Raw genomic sequence first — 17,454 nt, forward strand, 5'->3', positions numbered from 1 at the left:
GCTCCATCATCCTTTTTGCTAACCCCCATCCCTCTTCACTGCTCATGGCCCTTCTATGCTCAGCCTCCTGAAGGCCGTAGGGTGATGGCCAGTCCTGGCCAGGCTCCAGCTGGTGGGTGTGCACATTGTCTCCCTGCTAATCACTCACACTGCACTTTTTAAACTTGGGCCACATTCCCTCATCATGTATACAGCTTCCACCCGTGCAAATAGTCTCACCATCCCATCAGGGTGTGTGTAGAGGGCGTATCCATGTGTCGAGGGACAGAGTGACTGTGCCCCTGCATGTGTGTGCATGCTCCTAGTGAAGGCAGGCTGCAGAGCTGCTAATCTGTTGGCCAGGGCTGTGCGGTGGCAGAGGGAAACTGGCTGGGAACTCGGGCACCTTGGTTCCTGCCTCTTTCACAGATTCGGCTGATGATCTGAGCAATCTCTCTTTCCCTGTTTCTCATTTCTCCTGACCCACCTGGGACACTGGAAATATCTGGAGCCTCTCCAGCATGGTTAGATTTTAGGTCAGTGGAGAGGAGATCACGCTGCCCAGGCATGGTCTGGGGACTCTCCAGGTCCCTTGCCTGCAGCCTCATAGCCTCATCCTCCTCAGCCCTGCCCCTGGGCCACCTGGGGCCCTTCCATGACCCAGCTGGTATAGCCACGTGAACATGTGCTCCTACTGCCCCCTCCACCTGGAGTGCGCTCTTTGGCTGCACCTCCTCCTCTCCTGACGCATGCTCTCCAGGACCAGTCACCATTTCTCTTTCAATCAGGACAAAGCCACAGGCGTGCTGACTCTGGGAAGAAGACCCTAGTTCTGAATTCCATTGGGAAGAAGGCAGCTGGGCCCCAGCCTCTGGCCCTGGCCTGGCCTGGGACCCCCCCCCCCCCCCCAGCCTCCAGCTAGACATGAGCTGGGAGGACTGAGGGAGTCGGGCCTCGAAGTCCCAGTGATTTTGGCTGGCATGGGGTGGGGACAGCTTGATTCTCTCCTGCCTCCTCACCATTGCTGCTCATCATAGGCCAACACTGCCCCTGCCCCTGCCTCTCAGTTCAGCAGTAAGAGGTTCCCTTTGGGGCAGCCCCAGGCTGGTCCCTGAGCTCCTGTTATGGCAACTGTTATCACCACTGCTGCGCCCACCATCATCAATAACTTATTAGGGCCTCCATAGAGTTTATAACTTAGAACTTCATAGATTTCTTAGGACTTGAACTCAAAGTTCACAGAATTCTTAGACCTTTCTAGGGCTCAACACTCTGAATCTTTAGTCTGTCTCATTTAATGCTTCACACAGTACCGGGCTGTCTCTGACCCCCGAAAAGTAAACCCTCCAAGGGCAGAAATTTGTGTTTTGTTTGCTGCTCTGTCCCCAGTGGTTAGAGCAGTAGCTGACACATAGAAGGTGCTCAGTAAATATTTGATATATAAATGAATGGGTCCTACAGTCTAAAGAGATGGGTCACTGCCTACCAACCATGAAAAGGTGTATAACACTCTACTCCAGTGGTTCTTAACCTATTTGGATCTTTTTGAAAAGCCTATGAAAACCTTCTCCCCCCAAAATGCAAATATATATGAAAAGTTGTGTACAACAAGGTCTCTGCTTCACAATGTGATCACCACCCCCAGGGTGGTGGAGCCGGTGTCTGCCCTCCCAAGCCAGCAAGTTTTGTGAAGAAAGCGGGCATGTGGGCTTGTGCAGAGCTGGTTGGTACCGTCATTCTCACAGAAGAATTGGAAGAGCCATGTTGGCTCCTATTAGGTTTCGAAAGACATATGAGACAAGCTGGGAGGGCAGGAAGGGGGCAGCTGGCCCAGTGCTAGAGCCGAGAACTTGGTCAGCAGGTGCAAGGGTAATCTCAGCTACAGAATGAGGAAACCTCTCCAGGATTAGATGTGGGAGTCAATGAGAGTGAGAAGTTGGGAGGTCAAAGATGTCCTGGCTAGTTTGGCTCCTGCTCCTTAGATGTGGCTTTTTTAGACACATCTCTAGGCATTCAGAAGAGTCTGCTGCAGAAAAAAGAAAGAGGAGTGATTGGAAAGAAGGGCGGGAGGGATGGGAGGTGGGAAGGAATGAAGTGTACAAATTTATATACACATACATCCATCACTGTAATCAAGATATAAGCCCGACCGGCATGACTCAGTGGTTGAACATCGACCTAGGAACCAGGAGCTCATGGTTCTTCCATCAGGGCACATGCCCAGGTTGCAGGCTCCATCCCCAGTGTGGGGCGTGCAGGAGGCAGCCGATCAATGATTCTCTCTCATCACTGATGCTTCTGTCTCTCTCTTTCCCTCTCCCTTCCTCTCTGAAATCAATAAAAATATATTATAAAAGAAAAGATATAGAATATTCCCACCACCTTCAAAAGTTCTGTGGTGTTCCATCCCAGCCAATCTCCCGTTCCTGGTCCCGGTGCCCACTGATCTGCTCTCTGTCACTATCATGGGCACTCTTTTTTGTCTGGCTTCTTTCATTCAACATAATGCTTTCGAGATTCATCCATGTTGTTGTATGTGTCAGTGGTCTGTTCCTTTTTACAGCTGAGTAGGAATTGTATGGATATACCACTGTTTATTTGTTCACCTGCTGATGGAATTTTAGGTTATCTCCAGTTTAGGGCTCTCATTAAGCTTTTAATATTAAACTTCCAATTTTTAAAAACATTTTAAATTTATTTCAGAGAGGAAGGGAGAGGGAGAGAGAGAGATAGAAACATCAACGACGAGAGAGAACGCCCCACACTGAGGATTGAGCCCACAACCCGGGCATGTGCCCTTGACCGAAATCAAGCCCGGGACCCTTCAGTCCCCAGGCCAACACTCTATCCACTGAGCCAAATCGGCTAGGGCTTAAACTTCCGTTGTGTGTGTGTGTGTGTGTGTGTGTGTGTGTGTGTTTTAAAAAGCCCCTTTTAAAAGCCAGGCAGTCTCCATCTTCTCTCCCCAAATAAGACAAGAACCTTAGCATGCTAACATGTTTCCTGTGTTTCCTGCCGACACCCACCCAAACTTTCCACTCACTATCTAGGGGCTCTTACCTGAATTTTATTTCCAGTGTATTGCAAACTTCAAAATAGAAATATTTAATTCAGCTTTACAATATCTTTTACTGATTTATTTGCTCATCATTGCTTATAATTTCTTCCCTTTGGGTTTATTTTCCTTTTTGTTGGACTTCAAAATTAAATTTTTTTTTTTTTTAAAATAGAGGGTCTATGGATGGTAAACTTTCTGAGTTCTTTATGTTTGGGAACTGTCTTTTCTTGCCCTGACTTATGAAGAGTATGCAATTTTTGGTTCAAACTTATATTTACTCAGATATGAATGCCTTCTTGTATTTGATATTGCCAATGGTAATCTGATATCAGTTGAATTCTTATTCCTAGGTAATTTGTCTTTAACTTTTAGGGCTTTCTATTTGTCTTGGATTTTCAGAAGTTTCACTATGATTTTTTTGAAGTGTGACCTTAAAAAAATCAGTGAGCTCTTTCAATTTTGGGATTTATGTCTGGTGCATTTGGGGACTAAAAAATACAGATATTGTTAATAGAATAAACTTTTATGCAATGAAATTTTAAGAATGCTCTACCAACTTTATCTGAACACAATCTTCTTCATGCTCTCTGGAATTCCTATTAAATGGATTTAGAAATACTTATCTGAGTTGATTCCCTATATCTCTAAACTTTCCTTTTATACATTCTATCTTTTCATTTCCATGTTCATGAATACATTTTTGTCTGTGTCCAGTCTGCCCCTCTGCCCAGCTCTTGTGAGTTTTTGTCTCACTGTTGACTATCACATTGTTCAGTTTAAAGTTCTCTAGTAGGATCTTCCAAAATTGCTTGTTTTCACTGCATGGCATGCTTCACTCCTTTAACTCAAATGGTGTTAATATATAGCATTTTAAGGAATTTTTCTGATTGTTCTGTAAACTGTTTACTTTGGGTAGGTTATTTGTTGCCCCTCTTTCATGGACTTTGCATTCTTTTTACCTTTGGTAACTTGTGTTGTAGTCTTATCTCTAAAGGTGCTGGGCTGTGATGGCTCCTGGTCAGGTCATTGGCCATGCAATGGCAATGGCAATAGTGGCCATTAGGTGGCGGTGTGGGACTTGGGGAGGAGGCGGAAGTGCCTCAGTTGCAGTGACTGAAAAGCTATGGTCCAGCCCCTGGGTGACAGTACAGCAGTGGCATGGATGGCACCTGGCAGTGGCAGCCCGGGTACTGCTGAGGCTCCAATCTGTCTCCTTATTTAGTGTTGCCTCAGAGTTTTTGATCCTTAAAGAGCTCCCTTTCTTGTTTTCAATCATGGGCTATGAATTTATACATGGATGTCTTTCCCATCATTAATTTGGTGGTGGTGGGGGCATAAGTAAAGTATTCTAAAGGAGAATTTCCTCAAGGGCGGGGGGGGGGGGAAGACACATATGTAATACCCTTTGTAATACTTTAAGCAATAAAATAAATAAAATAAAATTTAAAAAAATAGTAATAAAGGAGAATTTCCAATTTCAAGATAAAAGAGGACAGGCTAAGATCACTCCCCAACCCTTAAAAATAAGTAATTACACAGTAAGCTTACTATATTTGTTTTTTTAAGAAATATTTCCAAGTTGAGTTAACTATTGTACATCCTAAATAATAAAGAAATTTTAGGTATTATTATTGCATAAAAGTTTATTCTATTAACAATATCTGAGTTTTTTACCCCCACTGTACTTTTTAGTCCCCAAATGCACCCTCAATCTGAACTGGCATCCACTCTTACTCTGGACCAGCTGAACCTGACACATTCGAAGGAGGGGAGCCTCTTGGTCTGAGAGCTGCCCGCCTCCCTGAGGCTCGCAGGGGCCTCTCCCAAGGTGCCGTGAGGGTAAAATGAGGCAGCATGTGTGACAAGCTGAGCACAGTGGCTGGCATGCTGCAAACCCTCATACGTGGTGGTTTCTCTTTGGCATGCGGTGCTGATGGCTCCGAGCTGCCAAGAAGAGAAGGCCTCTTGGCTGGTCCTACATGATTGGTCCTCACTGCTCCCTGCACCTGCCAGTGCATTCAGAGCAGGCTGGCTCAGACTGGGCCACACGACGGCCGTCAGGGGTGGCTGTGATGCTGACCAGAGTGACGGGTACTCAGGACCAACTCTCCCCTAGGCCAGGGTAGGACCTGGTCTTCTGGGACAATTCACAAGTCTCCTAGTCTTTGCCCCGTGGATCTGCCTCATCTCCTTCCCTCTTCCTGGCCTGGGAGGAGATGTTCCACCTCGCATGTCCCCGTGTGCACATGCATGTGCTTTTTCTTTCTTTTATCAGCTGTGCCAGAGGTTCCTGGTGGTGCTGGCTGACCTCCAGGAGGTTGGGAAAAAGCCCTTGGCATGAGGACCACCCTGAGGGCAGAGCCCTGATCTCCTCGCAGGTCCCTGCCTTGCTGAGCCGGGAAGATCGGCAGTCCATCCTTGGGTGATTGCCTCTGTCATTGCTCAGGGAGCAGGTGTCTTTGTCAAGAGCTGGACTTGGAGTGACCCAGAGCAGGGCTGGAGCCAGGGCAGGAGGTGCTGGCAGGGTGAGCTGGTAGCTGAAGGCAACCAGGTACTAGCTACTGTTCCCAATATCCCTGAATGGGAGGCATGGAGCTCCTCAGGCCCTGAAGTGGCTGCACAGGCCTGTGTTTGGAGCCTCAGTTTCCCTCTTCTAGCCCCTGCAGACTTGTCTCTTACCCCTGTGTGCCAGGGCAGGGCTCCGCCCCGTGGGAGCACCACCCATACGGAAAAAGAGTGGAGGAGTATAGGCCACTATCCTGAGGCTCCTTGTCCCATTCCCGGACTGTGCCTGGCTTCCGGAGCTTCGATCCTGGAAAGTAAGCCTGACCTGGGTCTAGATAAGCAGCTTTCGATTGGAAATCCCAGCGAAGTCTTGCTGTGGGGTCAGGTTGACTCCAGGGAATTCAGGAATGAGAGGCATTTGGGGGCTCCAGGGCCAGAGATCCCCTTTCATGGAGGAACAATATGACAGGGACTTGCCACCATAGCTTATGTCAGCCTGAGGTCCTGATGTTTCCAGCTGCTCCAGAACATGGTCCATTAGCAGGTGAACGTGTCTTCCAGGGGCTGGGAGGAGCCAAGGCTGCAGGAACGGGGTGGGTGGGAAAACAGAGCTAGAGAGCAGGCTGGCATCCAGGACTGCTGTGGATCCTGCTTGCTAGATGGTCTGATGCAGGGAGAAAGCTACTATGGTGCAGGGCCTCAGCTCTGTCTGTAATTCTACACCCTTTTTCTGAAACCCTCACCCCAAACCTCCTCACCACCACTTGGTCCTAGTTTACCAGCTGCGTAAATGTCTTCCTTCAGAGGCCCCCAGTCACCCTCATACTGGGTCCCTGGGACCTGAATCTCAGTCTGCTGTGCTGGGCTGGTGGGGAAGCCACTGAGGGGTCTCTTCCCGGTGAGTGCAGGTGAAGGGAAGTAGAGATGCCGGGAGACAGGGGAGGACCTGAGCGAGAGCCAGGACGGACAGCAGAGGCTACCTGGGTCAAGCCCTTCCTTTCAGGGTGTGGAGTGATGTTCCTCTTCATGCCTGATGTTGTTCATTTATATTGTCTCTCTGTGTGATCAGCCTAGCTAGGAGGTTTATCAATTTTATTATTATTCTCAAAGAGCTAACCTTTGCTTTTGTTGATTTCATGTATTATTTTCCAATTTTCTATTTGAAAGAGCTCCATTCTTTATTGTTTTCTTCTACTTTAAGTTTAATTTCCTCTTTGTCTAGCTCCTTAAGGCAGAAGCTTAGACCACTTAAACTTGGTTCTCTTCTAACATACGTATTTAAACTTACAAACTTGGCTCTAAGCACTGCGTTAGCAGCATCCCACAGATTTTGTCTAATATATTTTTTTACTTAATTTAATTACATTTGAACTTGCATTTCATTTAATTGCTGGTAATTAAAATAGTATTCAAGTCTGATAGTCAAGGGTTAATTGATCCTGTCATAAAAATAAAATAAAAATATTATAGAAAGTTTACATTAGCTATATTGTCTAATATCTTATTGGTAGAATTGGCTAATGCAATCAGATGTGAGAAAATAATTACAAGTTAAAGATTTGTACAAGAAGCAAAACTATCTCTGTTTACAAATAATATTATACCTAAAAAAAACCAACACCAAGCCCTAACCAGTTTGGCTCAGTGGATAGAGCTTCGGCCTGCAGACTGAAAGGTCCCAGGTTCGATTCTGGTCAAGGGCATGTACCTTGGTTGCAGGCACATCCCCAGTGGGGGGTGTGCAGGAGGCAGCTGATCGATGTTTCACTCTCATTGATGTTTCTGACTCTCTATCTCTCTCCCTTCCTCTCTGTAAAAAATCAATAAAATACATTTTAAAAAAAACCACCAAAAGAATGAATGGTAAAACTAATTCATACAATAAAATCTGCACTAATAAAGGAGAAAGATGAAAATTGACCATACCTTCATGACACCCACTAGCCAATCAGGAGTGAGTATGCAAATTAACCCAACAAAGATGGCAGGTTAATTTGCATATGCAGGCACCAAGCAGCCAGGGGCGGGACGCAGGTGTTCTGCACTGCCCCAGCCGCTCTGGGCCTCTGGGCAGTGTGGGAAGATGGAAAAGCGGCTCCGGCTGGAGCAAAGGCAGTGCTGGCAGCCAGGGGAAGGAAGGCCCATTCTTGTATGAATCTTCGTGCATCAGACCTCTAGTAATTCAATAAGATGGCAAGATAAATTAAGAGCCTTCATATATACAGTCAATTAGGAGAGATAACAGAAATGAAGATCCTATTTATAATAACAAAAGAAATGTACTTAAAAAATAAATGTAATAAGAAACATGGAAAACCTGTTTTAAATAACTATACGGAACTTTTGAAAGGCATAAAAAGCTCACTTGAATAAATCAAAAGGCTTCTCTTCTTAAATAGAATGACTCATTGTCCCAAAGATGTCGATTTTCCCTAATGTGATTCAATTATAAATTATTTTTTTCTTTTCATCTAGACTAGTTGTTTAGAACATGAAAAAGAAAGGCAATGTTTGCAAGTGTGAGTGGGGGGCAGGGGACTAGCCTTATCAAATATTAAATCATAATAAAGCCTTTATAATTAAAATTATAAGCTATTGGCACATAAATCAATGTAAAGTTTAGAAATAGATGGAAGTATATATGAAAATTTAGTGCATAATAAAGGCGATATCTCAAATCACTGGAGAAAGTATAGAATTTTTAATAGGGGTATGGTGACAACCAGATAGTTATTTGGTAAAAGATAAAATTGAGTCCACACACCTCATATCAGGTACCATGAAAGCTCCAGGTGGACCAGAGATCTAGGTGTACAAAATGAAGCCAAACAAGCACTAACAGTGAACAGGAGCACAGGCATAGTTTCTATGATTCAAAATATGTACAGTCTTTGAAAAAATTGATAAGTTTAATTACATTTAAAAATGTTAAAACCTTTTACATGATAAAAACACCAAATAAGTCAAGAGATAAATGACAAATTTGGAGGCCTTTTTGTAGTTTATGCTAAGAAGTATTTTGTGTTGTTTTTTCCATCACCCTTTATCCCTCTGTGCCCTCTTCTACCTCCCCCTCCGCCCACAATCACCACACTGTTGTCCATGTCCATGAGTTCTTTCGCTCTTCTTTTCCTTTTTGCTCAACCCCTCCACCACCCCCCCAAAACCCCTTCTCCACTAGAGCTGCTCTCTGCCTATGAATCTGTCTCTATTTTGTGTGGTGGTTCAGTTCATTAAATTTCACATATGAGTGAAATCATATGGTACTTGTCTGGTTTATTTTACTTATATGCTAAGAACTCTTAAAATTCAAAAAAAGGAAAGCCCAAAGACCTGATGGAAAAATAGGCAAAGTAGATGAACAGGCAGTACATAGAAAAAATGTATAATTGCCTTGGATGTTATATGTCATTAAAACATGTTATTAATTATATATGAATATATTGACATATTATATCTAATTAATATATAGGACTATATGATTTTATACACATTCCAGTTTCTGGACCTGAAATCATTGACTGAAAGAGAAGCCAGGTCCCCAGAAAGAAGGACTCAGCAATACGAGCCTGGAATTGGGGGGCCTTGTCCAGTGATATAAATTTGGGAACCATCACTTTAGAAATGGCACTTAAGGCCAAGAGACTGGAAGAAAATCATTAAGGGAGTGAGTATAGACAGAGAAAAGAAGACAAAAAGAAGTCTGAGAGCTGAGTCATGGGCACTCCAACCTTGAGAGGTCAGGAAGGTGGGAAGAGGCAGCAGAGGTGACTGTGCAGGAGCAGCTGGTGAGGGAGAAGAAATACCAACTAAGTGTGGTGTCCAGAAGCCAGCGGAAGAGAGCATTTCCAGGAGGAGAGCGTCACCAACCGCCTTACATGCCACTGAGAGGCCAAGTAAGGTAAAGACCGAGGACTCATCACTGGATTAGCAATGTGGGTTCACTGGGGGCCTGGTGAGCACTTTGGTGAAGTGGTAGGAGAGAAACCTGATGGTTCTAGAGAGAGCGGGAGGAGAGAAATTGGTGACAATATAGATGACTCTTTTGAGGGGCTATAAAGAAGAACAAGGGAATGGGGAAGTGGCTAAAGGGATGTGATATGTCGGGGGGCAAGAGAGTTTTTGTTGTGAGAATGAAGAATTACTGCATGTTTAGTCACTGACAGGTATGATCCAATAGAAGAAAAATGATGATGCAGGAAAGAGGATGAAAAATTTCTGGAGCAATGTCCATGAGTTGGGGAGCAAGGATAGGACCTAGTGGACAGTGGGTGGGTTGGCCTTAAACAGGAGATGGCTGGTTGACCACTAGTTACTAAAGAGAAGGCTGGGGACAGAGCAAGAACAGAGATTGTTGGTGGTGAGGGCTTGGGGAAGTTCTTTTCTAGTTGTTTCTATTTCTCAGTATATCTGAACATAGGAATCAAGGCCATCAGCTGAGCATTTGGAGGAGGTTTTGGGATAGAGGAGAAAGTATGACCGAGCTTTAGAGTGAAAGAATACATCGGATAGAGACACAGGCCAGATCTGCTGAGCAGCACAAGGACCTACTTGAAGCTCATGGTCATGGAGTTAAAGTGAGACTATCAGCTATGTGGGTGCAGGTGCCAAGTGGTCCAAGTGTTGGGTTCCATCAGGGTTGTGTGCTGCCAAGCGAGTATAATGAAGCAAGAGATGGGCAAGCAGGTTGAGAGTGGGGGTCAGTGAATGATTGCAATGATAGACCATAGACCTGATGATTGTTCTTGTTATTCCCGAGAAAGAATGATAAACAGCAGTGGTCCCTTTGGAGTGTCAGGTGGGGACCGGTCTACCTGTATTTCTAGTTCCACACATGAAAGCCAGCCTGTGCCCATCCTGGAGGCCTCATCTTACCAGCTGAGTGAGAGGCCTCTGGGACCTGCTCCTAAACGCCTTCTCTCCCGCCTGAGACAGGTGTCCCTGGTAGCCCAGTAAACTCTTCGGTTTCTCCTCACTCTATTCTTTTTCTTACATTTATGTCCAAAGGGAAAGACTTTGACCACTTCTTGCACCCATGTGGCAACAGTGCCATGCTGCAGACTGAGATCCTGAAGCCACACTGATATCCTGAAGGTTAGGGGCGGGAGGAGGCCTCCAGAGACCCCAAGGGCCACTCTCTGTTCTTCCAAGGTCTGGAGGTTTAAGCCAATCTGCACTGGGCTCAGCCATGACCCTCTCTGGGCTGGAGTTTCCTGGCCTTCCAGACCTGGCCCCCTTAGCAGCTGGCCTCAGTGCCAAGGGGCTGCATCCCACCTAAAGTTCTCTCTACCCCCATGGCTGGTTTGAGAGGAGCTGGCAATCAACTTCTCCCCAGTCCTATGGGAACACTGGCCCAACCAAACAATATTCACAGTAATTATTCTCGTGCCCCAGAAGAATGGATTTGCAGTGTGGGCCAGAGGGCTCAGATCAAGGCGTGGGGGCCACATGAGTCAGGGATGGCCTGGCCTGAGAGGCGACTCCAGCACAGAATAGAATGTGGGACATGAAGCATGAGGAGACTCACCTCCCACTTCCCACTCAAGATTTGCATCACCCCAGCTGGCACACTGCAGGGGTTTGGGACAGATCCTCCTCTTAGGGTTCTTCTTCTAAGGAAGCCTCGCATTAGGGCTCCCTGAGAAGGTTCCCTGAGAAGGGGCTTTACTTGTGCAAGAAGTGTATTGGGAGAAACTCCTGTGAATGAAAAAGAGCAAATTCCAGCTTGGCCCATGGGGAGTTCTGGAGCAAAGTTGCCAACAGAGAGCAGGACAGGAGTGGACAGGCCTCCAGGAGCATTCTCGATGTCTTCTGTGAACGAGAGAGACCAAAATGTAGCCAGGCTGCTCCCAGAGCCTCACGGAAACGCGGAGCGAAAGGGAGACTCCCACTGCAGCGGGAGGGACACTTACTTTACTCACGCTCATCAAACGTCTCGACTCAGGGTTTAAAAAAATTCCAACATGCAGGCAATTAACCCCCAAACCACCCTATAGCTCTGAGTGCTTCCTTAAAGTATGCTCTCTTTGGGGCATGGGTGTGGAGAACATCATGAGAGGCTCAAGTTTAAAAAGAAAAAAGGACTCTGTACCTGGGGAACTTTCAATAAAGCCAGAAACAGGGCAGAAGGACACGCCAACGTGAGCAGGCTAAGCCTCAAGAACAACATGCGGTGTGTCTGTCTGTCACATACTGACCCAACTGGCTGCTGTTACAACCAGGCCCCCAGCCCCTCCAGGGCCTGGCAGCCCCACCCTCCCCTGGTGAGGACTGTGACTTGGGCAGCTGTCAGGCCCCACCCGCAGGCTCCCTTGAGCATTGCACAAGGCACTTCCTGCAGCCTGTGGGCCCCTCGGGGCTGGGCCCAGAGCCAGCTGCTCCCAGGGCTCAGTGGCCTCAGCGCAGAAGGGGCCAGCAGGCTGTTAGTCACCGACACAGGCCCTTTCTGCCCAATCTGCCGCACCACCTAACAACCCTCCCATCCAACGGGCACAGCTCCGGGCCACCCCCATGGCCAAAGCCTGGGATGGGGCTTTAGGACTCAGCTTGTGGAAAAGATGAGCAGTCATTCAGCAGTTTCTGTGGGAAGACACTGGGTGCTCAGAACAGAGCTCGTGGCCGAGGGGTGAGTGCCTGGTGCTGGCTGCCCGTGTGAGGAGACGGAGGAGGAAGGCACAGCCTCATGAGGAGACGTCTTGAAGGAAGGAGCTTAATCAGGTCACAGAGGACAGTCAGAGGAGGGGAGAGGCCATCAGAGCGAGGGAGGGGGGAGCAGAGAGTGGGGGAGGGGTCGTCCTGGAGGGGACTGATAAGAGTTCCACTGTGGCTGTCGGGAGCAGGAGGGCCACTGGCTGCCCCAGGGAGAGCCAGACCGTGGGGACCCCGCAAGTTGGTAGGAGGGTTTGGATTCAGTGAGGTTGGCAAGTCAGAACTCTTATATGTTCTTGACTGAGGGTGTGCATGTGTGTGACAAAGATGGAAAATAAAGGCGGAGTTAAGGAGCTGAAGAGAACGGAGCCAAAGAGACCCCTTTAAGAGTCCTGAAACGGGGGTTGGGGGCTGAGGAACGAGAGCTCAAGAACCGGAAGAGAGAGTAGAGTGAGAGAGCATGGTTCGGAGTCTTTTCAGAGGGAGAATGCATGAATTACCGACGCATCAGGCAGCGTCTGCCGGAGGAAAGGAAAGATTCTCCTCAGGGTTGGCCTGAAACTACTAGTAAGAGTGACGGTGTCGGGAGAAAGCCGTGCTGCCCGGACGGTCCCGGGAGGTTTGTCTGTTATGAATCTATCGCCTCTCGGCTCCAGTGCCCCCTGGTGCATGTGCCCCGGGATAAAGAAGATTCCTGTGAGTGTCTCTCCTTTGATGGGCACCCTGGGAAGCTCCTCAGGAGGGCACAGGAGGGACATGGCAGAGGAGAGACTCCTCTGCTGTTGCCGGGGCTGGGGATAGGGCGTGGGTGTGAGAAATCGGTGCAGCCCGCCCAGGGCACAGGCCTCTGAGCACACAAATGCTCCTGCCCCACTGGTGCCCAGCTCCAGCCGTTGCTGACCACCTGCTCCCCCACCTGCACTGCAGAGAGTGGCCTGGACTCCCCGCAAAGCCTCCACGTTGCCCTCAGGCTGTGAAGGGCTCCTGCCCACCTCCCCGGTGCCTGGACTCACACTGACACCCACACCACCAGTTGCAGACACCTGCTCTGGGGGGTGCCTACTGTTGCAGACACCTGCTCTGGGGGGTGCCTATTGCTTGCCCAGCAACTCCAGCCCAGCTCCGGCCTGGCCAAAGCAGCAAATGTCTCACCAGCCGGAGGGCTGAACCCACCTTCTCCCACGGGGCTGAACCCACTCCGAGATGGTCCCTCCTTGGGTGCTCTTTCTCAGCGGTAGGCTACCTTATATTTATTCTTTTACCATAGCTATACTTCTTTATATTATATTAAACATCCCATTTAACCTACTCTTAATTGGACCCAAACTGCTACAGTTTCTCTTTCTGATTAATCAGAAATTTGCTTTTTTATTTTATTAAAACAAGGAAGAGTTTGCAAGATACCATGGGGCCTTCTCACTTTGTGCCCCAGCCCCTGGGCACACAGTGCCCTGTGAGGAGTGGCATAAAGCACTCCCCTCGGTATAAAGTCTTCGGTAAAACCTGTCAAGCTTCATTGAGGTCTGTGTGAATTTCACTTGGAATGGCATTAAATGTGCTGACTAACTTTGGAAACAATTGACATCGTTAAGTACGGAGCCTTTCTATCTAGAAACGGTGCATATTTTCCCATTTTTAAGATCTTTGTTAATTATTCAATTTTTTTTTTATCCCTAATGACTTTTCCATTAAAGTCTCTTTTATCTATATGTATACCAGCTTCCTGATGATCAGTGTTTTCCTGATATCGCTTTTTCTAGTCTCTTATTTTCAACTTTTTGGCTCCATATGTTTTCAGTGCACCCTTAAAAATTGCAATTTTTGGTTTTTAGAAATTCTAGACTGACAATCACTCTTTAAAAAATGTTTTATTATTATAAACTTTAATCATACGGAAAAGTAAATTGATGCATTTGTCCATTAGTATTTATTGTGATCATTGAAATATTTAGATTCATTACCACTGTCTTCTATTCACTCTGCTTTTTCTAAGTTTTTTTCCCTGAATTCTTTTTTATTTTTTTAACCCCCTTCCTATTGAGATTTATCTGCTCTGTTTCTATTCTTTTTGTAAATACGCTAAATTTTACTTTGTTTACTTAATTTGCTAACTTAAATTAGCAAAGTTTAAAGTTAATCAATTTCTTTACTCCCTTCCAACACAAACTTCAGAATGCATTAGCTCTGTCCCATTTTCCATTTGACTTGTCATTGTTGTGTTTTACTTCCTTCTTTATTATTGCCAACATTAGTCAGCATCATTATTATTAGTATAGTCAATATTTTGATTTACCATATGTTTACTAACTTGTTTTCCCATCAATACCATCATTTCACCCTTTGTTCCGAGTTCCGTTTCCTTCTTCCAGGAGTGATCTTTAGAAGTGGTTGATGAGGGGTGCTGGTGATAAATTTTCAGTTGTGGGTCTGATAGGCTCTTCATTTACCAATCAGTTTTAAGTTTGGCTGAGTCATAATTCTTATTTGCCCATTTCTCTCTCTCAGCATTTTGAAGATATTTTACTGTCTTTTAAAAATATATATATTTTTATTGATTTCAGAGAGAAAGGGAGAGGGAGAGAGAGAGAGAAACACCAATGATGAGAGAGACTCTTTATCAGCTGCATCCTGCATGTCCCACACTGGGGATCGAGCCCACAACCCTACCATGTGCCCTGACCAGGAATCAAACTGTGACCTCCCGGTTCACAGGGTAACTAACACTCAACCACTGAGCCACACTGGCCGGGCAAAGATATTTTACTTAATTCTGGCTCTTTTACTGATTGTCAGTCCTTTGTAGGCAACTGGCCTCTCCTTCCTGAGGGCTTTTAATATTTTGTTCTTTATGTTTGTTATTCTGCAGTTACACTACAATTTGTCCAGGATGAATATATTTTTAAAAATGTTAATAGTACTGTTTTGGATGATGAGATTATGAAAAATTTTTTTCCACTCTTTCAATTTTCTGCAGTTTTAAATTTTGTTTATATTTATGTGTCACTTGATAAATCAGATCGAACAAATATACAGTTTTATGTATGCATATATTTTTTAAATATGTTTTTAATGGATTTTTACAGAGAGAGCAATGGAGAGAGATAGAGAGATAGAAACATCTATGAGAAACAAACATTGATTGGCTGCCTCCTGGACACCCACTGGGGATCGAGCCCACAACCTGGGCATGAGTCCTGACCCGGAATTGAACCAGTGACCTCTCGGTTCATGGGTCTACGCTCAACCCCTGAGTGACACCGACTGGGCAGGATGAATATTTATTAGTCCTCCAGATTTGTTGTGATTCCTGGATAATAGCTTAGAATAATAGGTATTATCTATTCAGTGTTGGCTGTGCACCAGGCACTATTTAAAATACTTTAAAATGTGAACTCATTTCATCGTCACAATAATCCTATATAATAAAACCTTAATATGCAAATTGACTGAACAGCGGACCAACCAGCGGAACGACCAGTCACTATGATGCGCACTAACCACCAGGGGGCAGACACTCAATGCAGGAGCTGCCCCCTGGTGGTCAGTGCGCTCCCACAGGGAGAGCGCTGCTCAGCCAGAAGCAGGTCTCATGGCCGGCGAGTGCAGTGGTGATAGCGGAAGCCTCTCCCACCTCCGTGGCAATGCCAAGGAGCAGCGAGCTGAGTGGTAAGGAACAGCGAGCAGGTGGGCAGTAAGGAGCGAGGGGTCCTGGACTGCGAGGGGGATGACCGACTGCCGGCTTAGGTCCTGGACTGCAAGAGGACACAGGCCAGGCTGAGGGGACCACCCCCTTCCAGTGCTCGAATTTTGTGCCCTGGGCCTCTAGTACTATTATAACCCTCATGTTATAGGTAACTGAAGTATCTCATCCAAGTTACACAATGGTGAATGTTGAAGGTAGGATTGGAACCTGGGCTTCTCCCAGAGTTTCCCCTGGACTTCATGGACTCCATGAATTGCTTTTCTGCTTAAGCCAGTTGGAGTTTGGTTTCTGGTACTTGCACCTGGAAAAATTCTGACTAATCCTTGGGCAATTGAGTGGATGTTGCTGCTACTTATTGAAAAAGAAAACTCAGGAGGGAAAGTTTCCTATTGGAAAAGATAGGCACAGCATAGAATTACCTTGTCCAGAAACCTGTTGAATGTCTTCCTGGATGTCAGGAACTTTCAGAACCATCGCTGTAATTTGCTATTGCTGTACCCCCGAACTTCCCCTGTCTCTGTGGCCTCGGCTGGAACTGAGCATCTGAAGAAAATGAACTGACTCTGAGCTGCGGTTTGCCTCCCTGGGTCCTGAAGCACTGGGGAGTGGCAATAAATTGTGATGTGTATTATAAGTGGTCTGTTAATGACAAAGCATCTACATTTCAGATATTATCTTTATTTTTATTAAAGTAATCCATGCACTTAGTTTTTTAAAAATCAAATAGGCCCTAGCCAGTTTGGCTAAGTGGATAGAGCAGTGGCCTGCTGACTGAAGGGTCCTGGGTTCGATTTTGGTCAAGGGCATGTACCTCGGTTGCAGACTCCTCCCCAGCCTGGGCCCTGGTTGGGGCGCATGCAGGAGGCACCCAATCGATGTGGTTCTCTCACATCGATGTTTCTCTCTGTCTTTCCCTGTCTTCCACTCTCTCTAAAAATCAATGGAAAAATGTCCTCAGATGAGGATTTAAAAAAAAAATAAAATAGTTTTACAAAGCTTATAATGAAAAGCATTAACCCCCTGCCCCACTCACACTCACTCACTGCATTGAACTCTTTTAGTTGGTATTTGCCTCCATATTTCTAAGCAACATGCTTATAATTTTTTTTCTTGATTTTTATTTACTTCCTACTATGGAAGATGAGGACTTAGTTCTTTTATCCTACTCTCCCTCAACTCTCAATATTGTTATCATTTTTTGGTCAACACTTATTATTTACATTATTGTGATTATGCAGTGTATGATTATATCCTTTTATCCTTAACTTTTAGTTTTCTTGGAGTTAATACTTACCTCACTTTTCATTTGCTTAGCTTTCTTTCTTTCTTTCTTCCTTCCTTCCTTCCTTCCTTTCTTTCTTTCTTTCTTTCTTTCTTTCTTTCTTTCTTTCTTTCTCTTTTGCAACAATTAAATTTTATTTCTGCTTCAACAATAAATAAACCTGAGTTATTTTTCCAAATCCTACCCTCCTAATCTAACGCCCTTAAAGTTGAAATCTCACATTATCTTTCATTGTGATCTAATTCCACTTGGAAATTACAAGTTTAGTTTTTAAACCAT

This window comes from Myotis nattereri (genome assembly GCF_964212035.1).
Source record: "Myotis nattereri genome assembly, chromosome: 1".
In the NCBI taxonomy this organism is placed as follows: domain Eukaryota; kingdom Metazoa; phylum Chordata; class Mammalia; order Chiroptera; family Vespertilionidae; genus Myotis; species Myotis nattereri.